This window comes from Mauremys mutica, chromosome 2 (assembly GCF_020497125.1).
Source record: "Mauremys mutica isolate MM-2020 ecotype Southern chromosome 2, ASM2049712v1, whole genome shotgun sequence".
Lineage (NCBI taxonomy): Eukaryota > Metazoa > Chordata > Testudines > Geoemydidae > Mauremys > Mauremys mutica.
Window position 1 is genome coordinate 217,438,762 of NC_059073.1, and position 12,863 is coordinate 217,451,624.

The 12,863-nt window shown below is 45.5% G+C and overlaps 1 protein-coding gene across 1 annotated transcript in view; it reads left to right on the plus strand.

Moving 5' to 3' along the window:
- The first annotated feature begins 1,136 nt into the window (after positions 1-1,136).
- Positions 1,137-12,863, plus strand: part of ENTPD3 (ectonucleoside triphosphate diphosphohydrolase 3) — a 77,142-nt gene continuing 65,415 nt past the window's right edge. Inside the window, exons 1-2 of the mRNA XM_045003087.1 lie at positions 1,137-1,155; positions 2,272-2,319. The gene's annotated coding sequence lies outside the window, so the exon portion shown is untranslated. The remainder of the gene's footprint in view (positions 1,156-2,271; positions 2,320-12,863) is intronic.

The following is a 12,863-nucleotide window of genomic DNA, read 5'->3' on the forward strand; positions in this document are numbered from 1 at the left end:
ATCTGGTCAACTACCTCAAACAGAGTATCACGCTGAGTTTTATAATAACCCATATAGTCTGAATTCTCCCATTCGGTCACTTAACCAACTTCTCTCTAGACTAGTGGTTCTCAACCTTTTTTGGACCAGGGCCCATTTTACTTCTGAGGGAATTCCGCACCACTGCACAATGTAGAATTTTACAAAAATTAATGTTGGGCGCACAGAATTTCCTTCCCTCCACCCAGGGCCGGCTCTAGCTTTTCTGCCGCCCCAGACAAAAAAAAATAAAATAAATAAAGCGGCCGGACTACCGAAGCGCAAAAAAAACCCCCCAAAAAACCCCGGCAGCCGCAGGGAGCTTGTGAAGGGCAGCACCCGCCCACTCCCTCCGCCCGTGGGCAGCCAGGCGCTGTAGCCCACTCGCAGCCGGGCGAGAGGGGCTCCCCCCTCCGGCCTTGGGGTGCCTCTCCTGGCCGGGCAGGCTCCGAGGGGGCCGACACAGGCAGCACTGGCTGGGTTCTGCGACCTCCGCGCGGGGCCGGCATTGCAGCGGGGCTCGGCACAGTGCAAACGGCGGGCGCCGGGATCAGTGGGGCCCGCCTCTCCGCTGCCAGCCGGCCACCGCAGAACCTTCCCTCTTTCTGGTGCCCAGGGGCTGCAGGAGGTGGTGGCTCAGCCACTCCTTTAAAGGTGGCTCGGCCAGGCTGGGCTCAGAACGGCGTGGGAGGCGGAGGCCGGTGCAGGCCACGGGGAGTGGCGCGTCCCGGGGAGCCCGGCAGCACGCTGAGCGGTGGGGATCGTTAGTTCCTGCCCCGCCCCCTGGGCCAGGGTCCGTGTCCCTGCAGGGCTGGGCTAGCCGCCCCAAGATTGGCCGGAATGCCACCCCTTTCAATGTGCCGCCCCAGGCACGTGCTTTCTCGTCTGGTGCCTGGAGCCGGCCCTGCCTCCACCCCACAGAAATAGGCTGCAGAGATGTTGGCTGTCACCAGGGGCTGCTGGACCCAGCATCGCTCAGCTTACAAATAGCAGACAAGGCCGAGGGTTGTGGGAGGGAACTGTAAGGTTCACAGCACACCCTGAAGGAAGCTAGGCAGCAGATCGCAGGAAACTCCATGCAAGCCCGAGACCCAGCATCAGGTAGTTTCTACCTCTGGATCCCTGGACTCTAGGAAGGTAGGGTTTGTGAGTATCTTAGCGGGTGGGGGGACAAGGCTGGGCTCTAGGGGAAAGGGGGTGTGAGTGTCTGGCCCCCTGGCTGGGCTCAGGGGCGGGGAGAGAAAAAGGAACTGGGTTGTCATGGGGTTTCTTTAACTCTCTGCTCCTGGGGGAATTTTTGTGTGTGTCTGTATTGTACCAACATACTTGCTGACAGGTATTTTGAAATAAATTACCAAAATAATTGAAACTGGCATGATTATATAGTGTTATTTTGACAAATAAAATTTGCAGAATTTTGCAGAATATTTTTAAAATATTGTGTGCAGAATTTTTATTTTTTTTGACGCAGAATTCCCCCAGGAGTACTATGGTGTAAACATTGGTAGCCAGTCCTGACCCAATAAATAGCGTACGGAGAAAACACACAAGTATTTTGCCCCCCAAATACTTATTACCCACTACGCAGCACCACCATCCCTTCCTGCCCACGGCCTTGCACATGAAGCCTTAGCCCCGTCCTGGACCCTGCAATCACAGTAGACTCCCTCCAATTTATTTCCTCACCCACCGCTTGGTGCTCCAGGCAGCCTTCCCAGGAGCAGGGTATCAGCCCACAGTGGTGCGAGCCCTGGAGCCTCTACCTCTGCCCTCTACTTCCCGTGGCACTCTGCAGGGTGCTGCGCCTGGCTGCCCTGAGCTGTCCAACTCTGCCAACTTCTTGGGAAAGGCTGAACGTGGCGTGCTCAGCCCTCAAGCAAGCCCCATGCCGCTACCGGCAGGGCTGTGTGTCTGCAGTGTGCACGGCCAACCCCGGCCCCACGTTGAGCAACCAGCGCACCAGGGAAAGTTTGCATGGGCCCATGTGGGGCACCGCAGGGCCCAGCCACTTGCAGAGTGCGAGGTGCGCTGGCTGCAAAGGCACCCTGTGGAAACTCTCCCCTTCCTTCAGCTCCTCTGGGACTCCAGTGTCTGCCACTGCTTTGCGAGGCAGGAATAATCCTCCTTCTTATCCCCCCCAGTGCTTACCAGCTGCCCTGGGTTGGAAAGGGGCTACTTGGGTGTGTCCTCCCTCTCAGGGCTGCTGCAGCCCAAGCCCAGGTGATGAACCTGCTCTCTCACCTTCCTCCCCAGAGTTGCTACATGTCCTCCAAGCATCCCAGCGGGCTGCTTCTGAGGCAGGTGGGTGCCAGCAGAGGCCACCATGCACATGACAGAAATAGGCAGGTAGGTCAATAATCCCTACCGTGTCCCTTCCCCAGGCAGTCAGCTGGGGGGAGCTGGGACATGAGACCCCTAGCGCAGTCTTTCCCATAACCCTTCACACCTTGCATTCGATTGGCTAAATGGTGGCACCTCAATGTGCTAATAACTTGATTGGCATGCACAGTGTTAACAGAAGGTGAAGCTTAAGCAGCATCTATTTAAAAAAATTGTATGCAATATATGATCTGTTTTTAAAATTTGTTCTCAACCCTTTCATATATTCTTGCGACCCACTTTTGGGTCACGACCCAGGGGTTGAGAAACACTGCTCTAGACTAAATAATGCCATCTATGCAAGTGTCGCCTTAAACGTAAGACCCTTATCAGCCAGTGTAATGAGTGTGTTGTTTAGGTTTTCCCCAGATAACTAATAAAGTTGTTAAAAATGAGGTCATAAGTCTGGACCTACTGTGTTCCAAGCCTCCTGAGCCAGTAGTTTTTTCAAGAACAATTCCATTATGTGATTATGTTTCACTTACTGGATTGCTTCAGGGAAGTCATTCAAAATAGATCTAAAGGCTTGAGCTTCCTGTAAACCTCTTAAATCAATCTCCTAACACCCAAAGAACCCTGTTTTAATATCATCCACTGTAATCCTTTGCTCGAATAGGCCTTCCAGATGTACTCATTGGCGACTTTGTTTTTAGCTAGTGACAGTTTTAAAGCATAGGATGTAAATTAGATCAGAAAACAGATTAAACCAGATTTGTATTTAAATATCTGGGTGGAAGGATGGCTGCTTTCAGAGTGTGCTCACCACCATTCTTCAGGTAGTGAGTGTGCATTTTAAACAAGGATGATGGAGTTAATGCTACTAGATGTGTAATGGAGGCAATTGCATTATATTAGGATGATCAGGTGACTTTAGTGAAACAAGGTTGCAAAGTAATTATCCCAGCTAAGACTTTGTTGATCATGTTTTTATTTCCCTTGTTCTAAATATGTTCCATAGAAGAAGCTGAGTCTGCTGCTGATTTGCAGAGCCAAACTTCATCTACTGTCCACTTGTTGTGTCTGTGCTGCTAAATCACACTGTTCTCCTGAATTCATGCTCCTGTTAGGATGTGGCAAAGTATATGTCAGATTCAAACCGATCTTTACTGAGAAAAATAAGTGTGAAATAATGGCTAGCAGTGCTAAAATGCCACCCAGGGTCTAGAATGAGAGGCCTCTGTTTTTTGCACATCCATGATAATATCTCTGTACTGGCCTGGGTTTCCTAACCAATGTTCTTTTTGATTCTGAGGGAACCTGAATACATTTTTATGCTCTTTGAAGGGCATACCAGATTCCTGTAAATTTACTACCCTGTCTGGTCACTAGAAAAGCAGACAAGTAAAGTAAAGAGCCTTGGTACATGAGAATACAGTCTCAACTGCAAACAGACCTCCTCATTCTGGACTGTAAATCCTTTCCACAGCAATGATAATCACTAACAGAGAGTAAATCAGGAAGCAACTAGATTAAAAAAATACTTTAAGAGGGCCACAAAGACATGGGACCTGATTAATCTCTCATTTACATAGCTGTAAGCCATGAAGTCAATGGAGTTACACCAATGTAAGTGAGGTGAATCACAGCCATGCAGTCTCTGTACCTAGAGACCAGAACAAATGAGCCTCATTCACAGAAGTCTTTACTAGCTTCCTGCCCTCTTCAGAACTCTACAAATCACACTCTTATTCTTTCACGTCCTCCATGGATTCCTCTGTCTCCTGTAAAAAGAACAGGAGTACTTGTGGCACCTTAGAGACTAACACATTTATTTCAGCATGAGCTTTCGTGAGCTACAGCTCACTTCTTCGGATGTGAAGAAGTGCATCCGAAGAAGTGAGCTGTAGCTCACGAAAGCTCATGCTGAAATAAATTTGTTAGTCTCTAAGGTGCCACAAGTACTCCTGTTCTTTTTGCGGATACAGCCTAACACGGCTGCTACTCTGTAATCTGTCTCCTGTAACTCCCTGACATCATCTTCTATTCTCCAGCCCAATTGTTCTCAACCAGTGGTATGTGTACCCCTGGGGGTATGCAGAGGTCTTCCAGGGGGTACATCAACTCATCTAGATATTTGCCTAGTTTTACAACAGGCTATATAACAAGCACTAGTGAAATCAGTACAAACTAAAATTTCAGTAATAGTGTGTTGTGACACTTTTGTAAGCAAGTAGTTTTTAAGTGAGTTGAAACTTGGGGGTACGCAAGACAAATCTGACTCCTGAGAGGGGTACAGTAGTCTGGAAAGCTTCAGAGCCACTGCTGCAGCCCATTCCATATGCTTAAAGGTTTAGTGGACCAGGTTTAATATGTGCTATTAGTGTGAACCTGTCATCTGACTTAACCCCTGCAATGTGATCAAAGAAAGACAGGCAATAGAGTGACTGAAAGGGTCATTCATTCAACCTTGCTGAGAAAAAAATATGCAATAGTCAACAATTGTAGATGCATAGTCAGCATGTTCCTTACAGCTCCTGCATTTTATAGGGCTCAATCCTACATCAACTACATAGGCAAAACTCTGACTGGGAGAAGGCTCATAGTATAAAATGAATTGCATCCTAGTTTAATGAATTAAATATTGAGAGTTAAAATTTTAGTCAGTTCATAAGGGACTGGGCTGAAATTTAGTTTAGAATCTTTAAGGATATTGATTAACTTAGATCTCTTTCTCCTCTCTCACCCGAAGAACTGTCAGTAAATGACAGAGGATGCCTGCCACCTACGAGGAAGAGAGAAAAAGAGACTATGACGGACAGAATTATTGCTAAGTAATTTTCCTATAGTTGACCTTTGGCTAGCTGGTACTCGGAGCTGGAGTTGTCTAATGAAAATACTTGATATCAGTGGGCCTTGGGTTGGTAGACAACTGGAGGTTTTTTTCTTTTTTCCTACATATTATCCTGGCCTCACCCCGGCTTTTTAACATAGGAAATTAAATTTTAAAAGTATCAGAGGGGTAGCCATGTTAGTCTGGATCTGTAAAAGCAGCAAAGAGTCCTGTGGCACCTTAGGATATGTCTACACTATGGGATTATTCTGATTTTACATAAACCGGTTTTGTAAAACAGATTGTATAAAGTCGAGTGCACGCGGCCACACTAAGCACATTAATTCGGCGGTGTGCGTCCATGTACTGAGGCTAGCGTCGATTTCCAGAGCGTTGCACTGTGGGTAGCTATCCCGTAGCTATCCCATAGTTCCCACAGTCTCCCCCGCCCATTGGAATTCTGGGTTGAGATCCCAATGCAAAAACAGTGTCACAGATGATTCTGGGTAAATGTCATCACTCAATCCTTCCTCCGTGAAAGCAACGGCAGACAATCATTTCGCGCCCTTTTTCCCTGGATTGCCCTGGCAGACGCCATAGCATGGCAACCATGGAGCCCGTTTTGCCTTGTCACTGTCACCGTATGTGTACTGGATGCTGCTGACAGATGCGGTACTGCAGTGCTACACAGCAGTATTCATTTGCCTTTGCAAGGTAGCAGAGACGGTTACCATCCCTATTGCACCGTCTGCCATTGTAAATTGGCGATGACGGTTATCAATCGTTTTGTACCGTCTGCTGCTGTCATGGGTGCTCCCGGCTGGCCTTGCTGAGGTCGGCCGGGGGCGCATGGACAAAAATGGGAATGACTCCCCGGGTCATTCCCTTCTTTATGTTTTGTCTAAAAATAAATAGAGTCAGTCCTGCCTAGAATATGGGGCAAGTGTACTAAAGAATCAGAGAGCACAGCAGCTCCGGGTCAGAGCCCCAGAGATCCCGCAGAAATGATGAGCTGCATGCCATTCTAGGGGGTGCCCCTGCAACAACCCCACCCCTTGCTTCCCTCCTCCCCCAACCCTCCTGGGCTACTGTGGCAGTGTCCCCCCATTTGTGTGATGAAGTAATAAAGAATGCAGGAATAAGAAACACTGACTTTTTAGTGAGATAAAATGAGGGGGAGGCAGCCTCCAGCTGCTATGATAGTCCAGGCAGTACAGAATCTTTTCTTTAGACATTAAAGGGGGGGGGGGCTGATGGAGCTCAGCCTCCAGTTGCTATGATGAGGACGGTTACCAACCGTTTTGTACCATCTGCCGGGAATGACCGGGAGTCATTCACATTTTTACCCAGGCACCCCCGGCCGACCTCACCGAGGCCAGCCAGGAGCACTCATGGGCTGATGATGAAGACGGATATCAGTCATATTGCACCATCTGCCACCGGGAAAGGGATGCTGGTGTTCAGCGCTGCAGCACCCCGTCTACCAGCAGCATGCAGTAGACATAGAGTGACATTGAAAAAAGGCGAGAAAAGATTTTTTTCCCTTTTCTTTCTGGGGGGGCGGGGAGGGTGTAAATTGACGACATATACCCTGAAACACCCAGGAAATGGTTTTGACCCTTCAGGCATTGGGAGCTCAGCCAAGAATGCAAATGCTTTTCAGAGACTGTGGGGACTGTGGGATAGCTGGAGTCCTCAGTACCCCCTCCCTCCCTCCATGAGCATCCATTTGATTCTTTGGCTTTCCGTTACACTTGTCACACAGCACTGTGCTGTGGACTCTGTATCATAGCCTGAAGATTTTTTCAAATGCTTTGGCATTTCATCTTCTGGAACGGAGCTCTGATAGAACAGATTTGTCTCCCCATACAGCAATCAGATCCAATATCTCCTGTACGGTCCATGCTGGAGCTCTTTTTGGATTTGGGACTGCATCGCCACCCGTGCTGATCAGAGCTCCATGCTGGGAAAACAGGAAATGAAATTCAAAAGTTCGCGGGGCTTTTCCTGTCTACCTGGCCAGTGCATCTGAGTTCAGATTGCTTTCCAGAGCGGTCACAATGGTGCACTGTGGGATACTGCCCAGAGGCCAATACTGTCGAGTTGCAGCCACACTAACCCTAATCCGACATGGCAATACCGATTTCAGCGCTACTTCCCTCGTCAGGGAGGAGTACAGAAATCGGTTTAAAGAGCCCTTTATATCGATATAAAGGGCTTTGTTGTGTGGACGGGTGCAGGGTTAATTCGGTTTAATGCTGCTAAATTCAGTTTAAACGTGTAGTGTAGACCAGGCCTTATAGACTAATTCCATGAGCTCCAAAATGTTTCATGCTCCAAAACGTCCGTTAGTGTATAAGGCGCCACAGGACTCTTTGCTGCTTTTATAAATTTTAAAAATTACATTAATGCAACAATAGGAGTCAGATGTAGTACTCACACGTAATATCATGTTAGTCCATGAGCAGTCCCATCAAAGTCAGTGGCACTGCTCATGGAATAAGATTGGACTCAGCACGAGTAAGGGGATCAGAGTCTAGTCTTAAGATCTCACAGCTGAGCACTCAGAGGTAGGGAATGCAAAAAAAGACAACGTCCGCAAAGTCCACTTTTATATTGTCCACACAAGGGCAATATAAAAATGGCCTTTATAGGAACGTCTATTGCTCATGAGCCATGCATAGTCATTTTAAATGGCCATAAATCTGGTAAATCAAAACCAGATTAATTAAAACCACTGAAAGGCCTGGTGTTCACTGAGAACCATGTTTGTTTCAACCATAGATGTCCTGGCTGTAGTCCTGTCTTCAGAGACTGTGGTTTTAGGATTCTTTAAGTTGGGAAAAGTGCATTGTTTCCCCTAGTTCACCGAACTCATAAACCACTAAAATAATTTTGCTACAACTTTTTTTTTAAATCACCTTTAAACAGAGATTAAACAGAAAAAAAAATCAGTCCCAGATGGTTAGTTTTACTTCTAACTGTAGCCAGTAATATCAGATCATTTCTATGAAAAGACCAAAGCTTTGAATTTCACTCCGTTTAAGGACTAGTTAAATCTCCCTTAATGTCTTGGTATAACTAGCTGAATATGTCCCCATGAAGTGGAGTTTTTCCTAACACTGTTCTGACTAAACAGCAGTCATTGCCATTAGGCTGAATTGCTTCTCTGAGAAATACCCCAGTAAAATAGCTGTCCCAAATAAGGGCATCTCTATTCAGTGGAGAATGCCGTGCATGAAAAATTACTGAGCCACTGTGGACAACACTATGCTGGCGGGAGAGCTTCTCCCACCAACATAGCTTCTGCCACTCGCGGAGGTGGTTTTATTAAGCAAGTGAGAGAGCTCTCTCCCATCAGTGTAGAGCGCCTTCACCAGGTGCACTGCAGCGGCGCAGCTGCAATGGTGTAGCTGCGGTTCTGTACATGTAGATGTGCCCTTAACAAGCTGAGGTAAATTCAAAGCAAAGTCTCTCTCACCACGTTTCAGCAGTTCTACTGACTAAACTTCTTTCAGTCAGGATCCCTCCTCCCTCCCAATACTGCTTCTTTTGTTCTTCAACTGTCATGAATGCCATAGGCAAAGAGAAAAAGAAGAATCATTTGGGATGGCTGCCTCTCTTTTGTATAGTCCTCTCCTGCCTTTGAGAAGCACTTCCAGCTGGGAATATGGCAACAGGCAGACTGCGTGGATAGGAACTCCATGCTGTTTCTTTCCTAAAATGTAGGATTTTCACCCATGTCCTTTTTCCTGCCAATGAATAGCTACTTAGCAGGTGATGACCCATTTGACTTTGTTTACTCCTCTCTGAGGCATCAGCTTGTCCTTTGTCTCTGAGGAGCTGGTTTGGCCACTCCCCAGATTTGGAATATGTTTTAGTAACACGTTTTAGTAACACCATACAGTGGAATCTTATAACTTTACATACAATGTTGCCACACATATTTTACCAGTACAATAATGATCAGAAAATTATGAGTTTTCAAGTGATACTTCATAAGTGATACCTTGTACAAAGATTATTACAATGGAGTGTGAAGGGTGAATACAGGGGTACAGACTCTCACACAAGGACCTCAATGTTTGGCTCTGTATGATGAGGATACAATGGGACTGGATGGCAGTTTGCACATTACAATTCATTGAGAAAATGTGAGACTTTTATTTTACACCTGCAGTTTCATTCTCTCTAAGCTTATCAGTGGGTTTTACTGCCTTTCCCTTTTATAGTCTGCTCCATACTCATCATGTCTCATGCAGCACTGAAACATACCTCCCAAGGGAATAGCATTTCAAGGAATTGATCAGCATTTTGAACTTTGAGGCTTCATGAACCTTCTCTGACCACCAATGGCAAAAAAGGAAATGAGAAGCAGAGGCAGCTGGTCCTATCTGCCTCAGAGAAAGTGGGCTAGATGATGACTGGTAGTACCCACTGAGGCAAGGTGGGAATAGGGGTTAGGGGTTCCCCTGGGAGGGAAAACCCAGAGTGTGTGTGGGGGGGTACTGCTGTGGGCAGAACCCCAAGGTAAAAGGCACCAGGATCCGGAAGGGACATGGGGCCTGAGGCAGGCGAGACACTGGCTAGAAGGGGGCACTCCGAGGCTGGAATTGAGCTAATTCCCAGACTGACCAGCAGGAGGTGCTGTGGCAGTGAGTGCTCAATTTGCTACCCGTCCTCCCACCCCCTATCCTTTGAATAAGTAATGTCTGTCTTTCTAGAGGAATTGTGAGAGGCTATACTTGCTGAACTGGACTTTTTAAAACATTCCATTTTGTAGACGGTTTCCTCAGGCTAATGGTGATATTTTAAGAATCCATGTGATGAGTATAACTAAATTTTGGAATGGTAAATTGTGCTCTTCTTGGTATTGGTTTTTCCAATTAGGAAGCATTTCAATTGTGGAGAGGATGTATGTTGCTGAGAATGTTTTAAAATAGGACCACAGATCCATCATGCTATAAACTAATTAACTAGACATCAAAATCAAAAGATAATGTTGAAATTGCTTAGACATTGATTCTTTATCTTTTCCTGTGGTGCATATAGCTCAATTCTGTTATCATTGAACCAGTGTCTAGAAAAGGAAATTTCACAGTGAAGTGGGTATTTTTAAAACAGTGCTCAAAAATAAGATTTATTCTACCAAGAATACCATAGAGCAACTCACTGCTTTAATGGTTGTAGAGTTTGATCAAAGGAAATCTAGCTGTTGGTTTAAACTTTGGATGAATGAGCACTGAAACAATTATGTGCACTTGAGTGAATACAATATATATAGCATTAAAGTTTCCTCGGATTCCAAAAAAACCCACAGTGAAGCCGTGGTCTTTCATTTTTTATACACCTAAAACTCCTGTTCAGATTTTGGGAACAAAGAATGCAGGTTAGGGCCCTTAATTCTTTTTTCATTTAAATTGGATTAATTCAGGTTTGCTCAGCATTCTGAGATTCTAGAATGAAAGGAGCTAAATACAGCAAGTACAGTATGGACCTCATCCAAAGCCCACTGAAGTTAGTGGGAGAGTGGCTACGGGTCAGGCCCTCTATTAGTCATACTGGACCAATCCTAAAGTGCATCTTAACTCTTCAGTTTTCCTTCTCCGCTCTCAGGTCCAGATCCGATGTCAACCCCCTGTTTTTGTGTCTGGTGGAGGCTGGTCTGCTTTAAAGTTCAATTGATGTGGTTAGCAGAGGCTCACAAGAGTTTGTGAGAGAACTTTCCTATCTAAATATGGTATCGGGTTAAGAAGAGGTCACAGCATCGATACGATCACGTAATGGGGGGAAAAAAACAGGCAAATCAGCCTGCCTCTCATCCACTGAACTGCCAATTTCCACCTGGATCAAGCATTATTGTTACTCTTACTACTATTTAAGGGATAATATGTAAACCTGCTGGGGCCATGGAGAGCACTAAGCTCCTGATGAAGTCTAGAAGATATATAAATAACACATGAAAAAATAAACCATTGCTTTTCCTGGATGTGCACAGTATTCCCTTAAAACAGCAGACCAGATCATCAGCTGATGTAAATCAATTTATCTTACTGGTTTGGAACTACATTGATTTACAGCAGCTGGGAATCTTGCTCATAGTTCTATTGCATAATAAACCACATTTATTTCCAGGGAAATTTAAAGAGCTCTGTGTTAGTTAATGGCTGCAGTTCTTGATCTGTCTTTTCATAGCAAAACCCTTCAAGCAGATTTGTTTACTCCAATTTGTTCTTGACCTCCCCCATTTGTGTCTTCTAATGTTCCCCTTTTCCCTCTGCTGCATCCTCCCCAATGCTTTTTCTGCGGGGGTAGGAGAAAGGACGTCTAGCTTTCAATAGCATCAGTGTTCCTCCTCTGTTTAGCTAATTAGTTGCTGCAAAGTATGACCTGTTTCTTTCACTAGCTACTGTGTCTATCACTTCCAGTCTGCTTGGTGCCTGCTGGCATGAGTCCAGAGCATTAATTTTTTTTCCTGTTTGCAGAGCGAGCAGCAGTGTGAGTGCAAGTTTAATTCCTAGGAATCCATTTGCATGTTGGAAAAAATAACTACCCAAAGCAGTGTCAAGTAGAACTGGTCAAAAAAATTTCTGATGGAACACTTTTCTGTTAGAAGATTGTGATTCCACAGAACTGACACATCCTGCGGGAATGTCTGTGACATTGTACTCCATATCTTTACGGAAATATGCTTATGAGTGTGAATATAATGTAACTGGAATATGCTTTATGCAAAAGGTAAGGTATCATTACAAAGCTTATAATCTACTGAGTGTGTTCATCCGATTTGTATGTAGGTATCATTCTTGTATCTAAAACTAGAAATATGAAGTATAACTCTGAAGTCCTATTGTAATTATGCAATATGTGGGCCATTAATGGTGGCTTGGAATCTTGATGGCTCCCATTGACTAGGACAATTGACTGTAGATGGCTCTGTTTACCTGCAAGCCTCCACTGCATACATGCGGGCCAGCCCTGGAAGAATGGAGGGGGGCTCACAGGACATGTGAACATGTCACATAATCCGGGAATCCATCTTTAACCTGGTGCTTTTCCATTTAGAGGGAGAGGTGGCAACCCAGAGAGAGACAAAGGATTCCCGCCTTGTGCCAAAGCTATAAAAGGGGGAGGAACAGAACAAAGGGGGCTGCCAATCATGAGATCTCCTAGTTACCACCTGAGCTGGAACTAACAAGGGCTGTACCAGGGGAAAGGATTGGGCCTAGACTAGAAAGGAGTCTAGTCTGTGAAAGAAGCTTATTGGAACATCTCTGGGGGTGAGATTTCCTTGTATTCAGTTTCTTAATGTATTAGGCTTAGACTTGTGTGTTTTGTTTTATTTTGCTTGGTAATTTACTTTGTTCTATCTGTTATTACTTAAAACCACTTAAAGCCTACTTTTTATACTTAATAAAATCAATTTTGTTTATTAATTAACCCAGAGTAAGTGATTAATACCTGGGGGAGCAAACAGCTGTGCATATCTCTCTATCAGTGTTATAGAGGGCGGACAATTTATGAGTTTACCCTGTATAAGCTTTATACAGAGAAAAATAGATTTATTTGGGATTGGGAGCTGGGTGTCTGGGTGCTGGAGACAGGAGTACTTGCTGAGCTGTTTTCAGTTAAGTCTGTGTTGCAGCAGGCTGGAATGTCTGGCTCAACAAGACAGGGTTCTGGACTCCCAAACTGG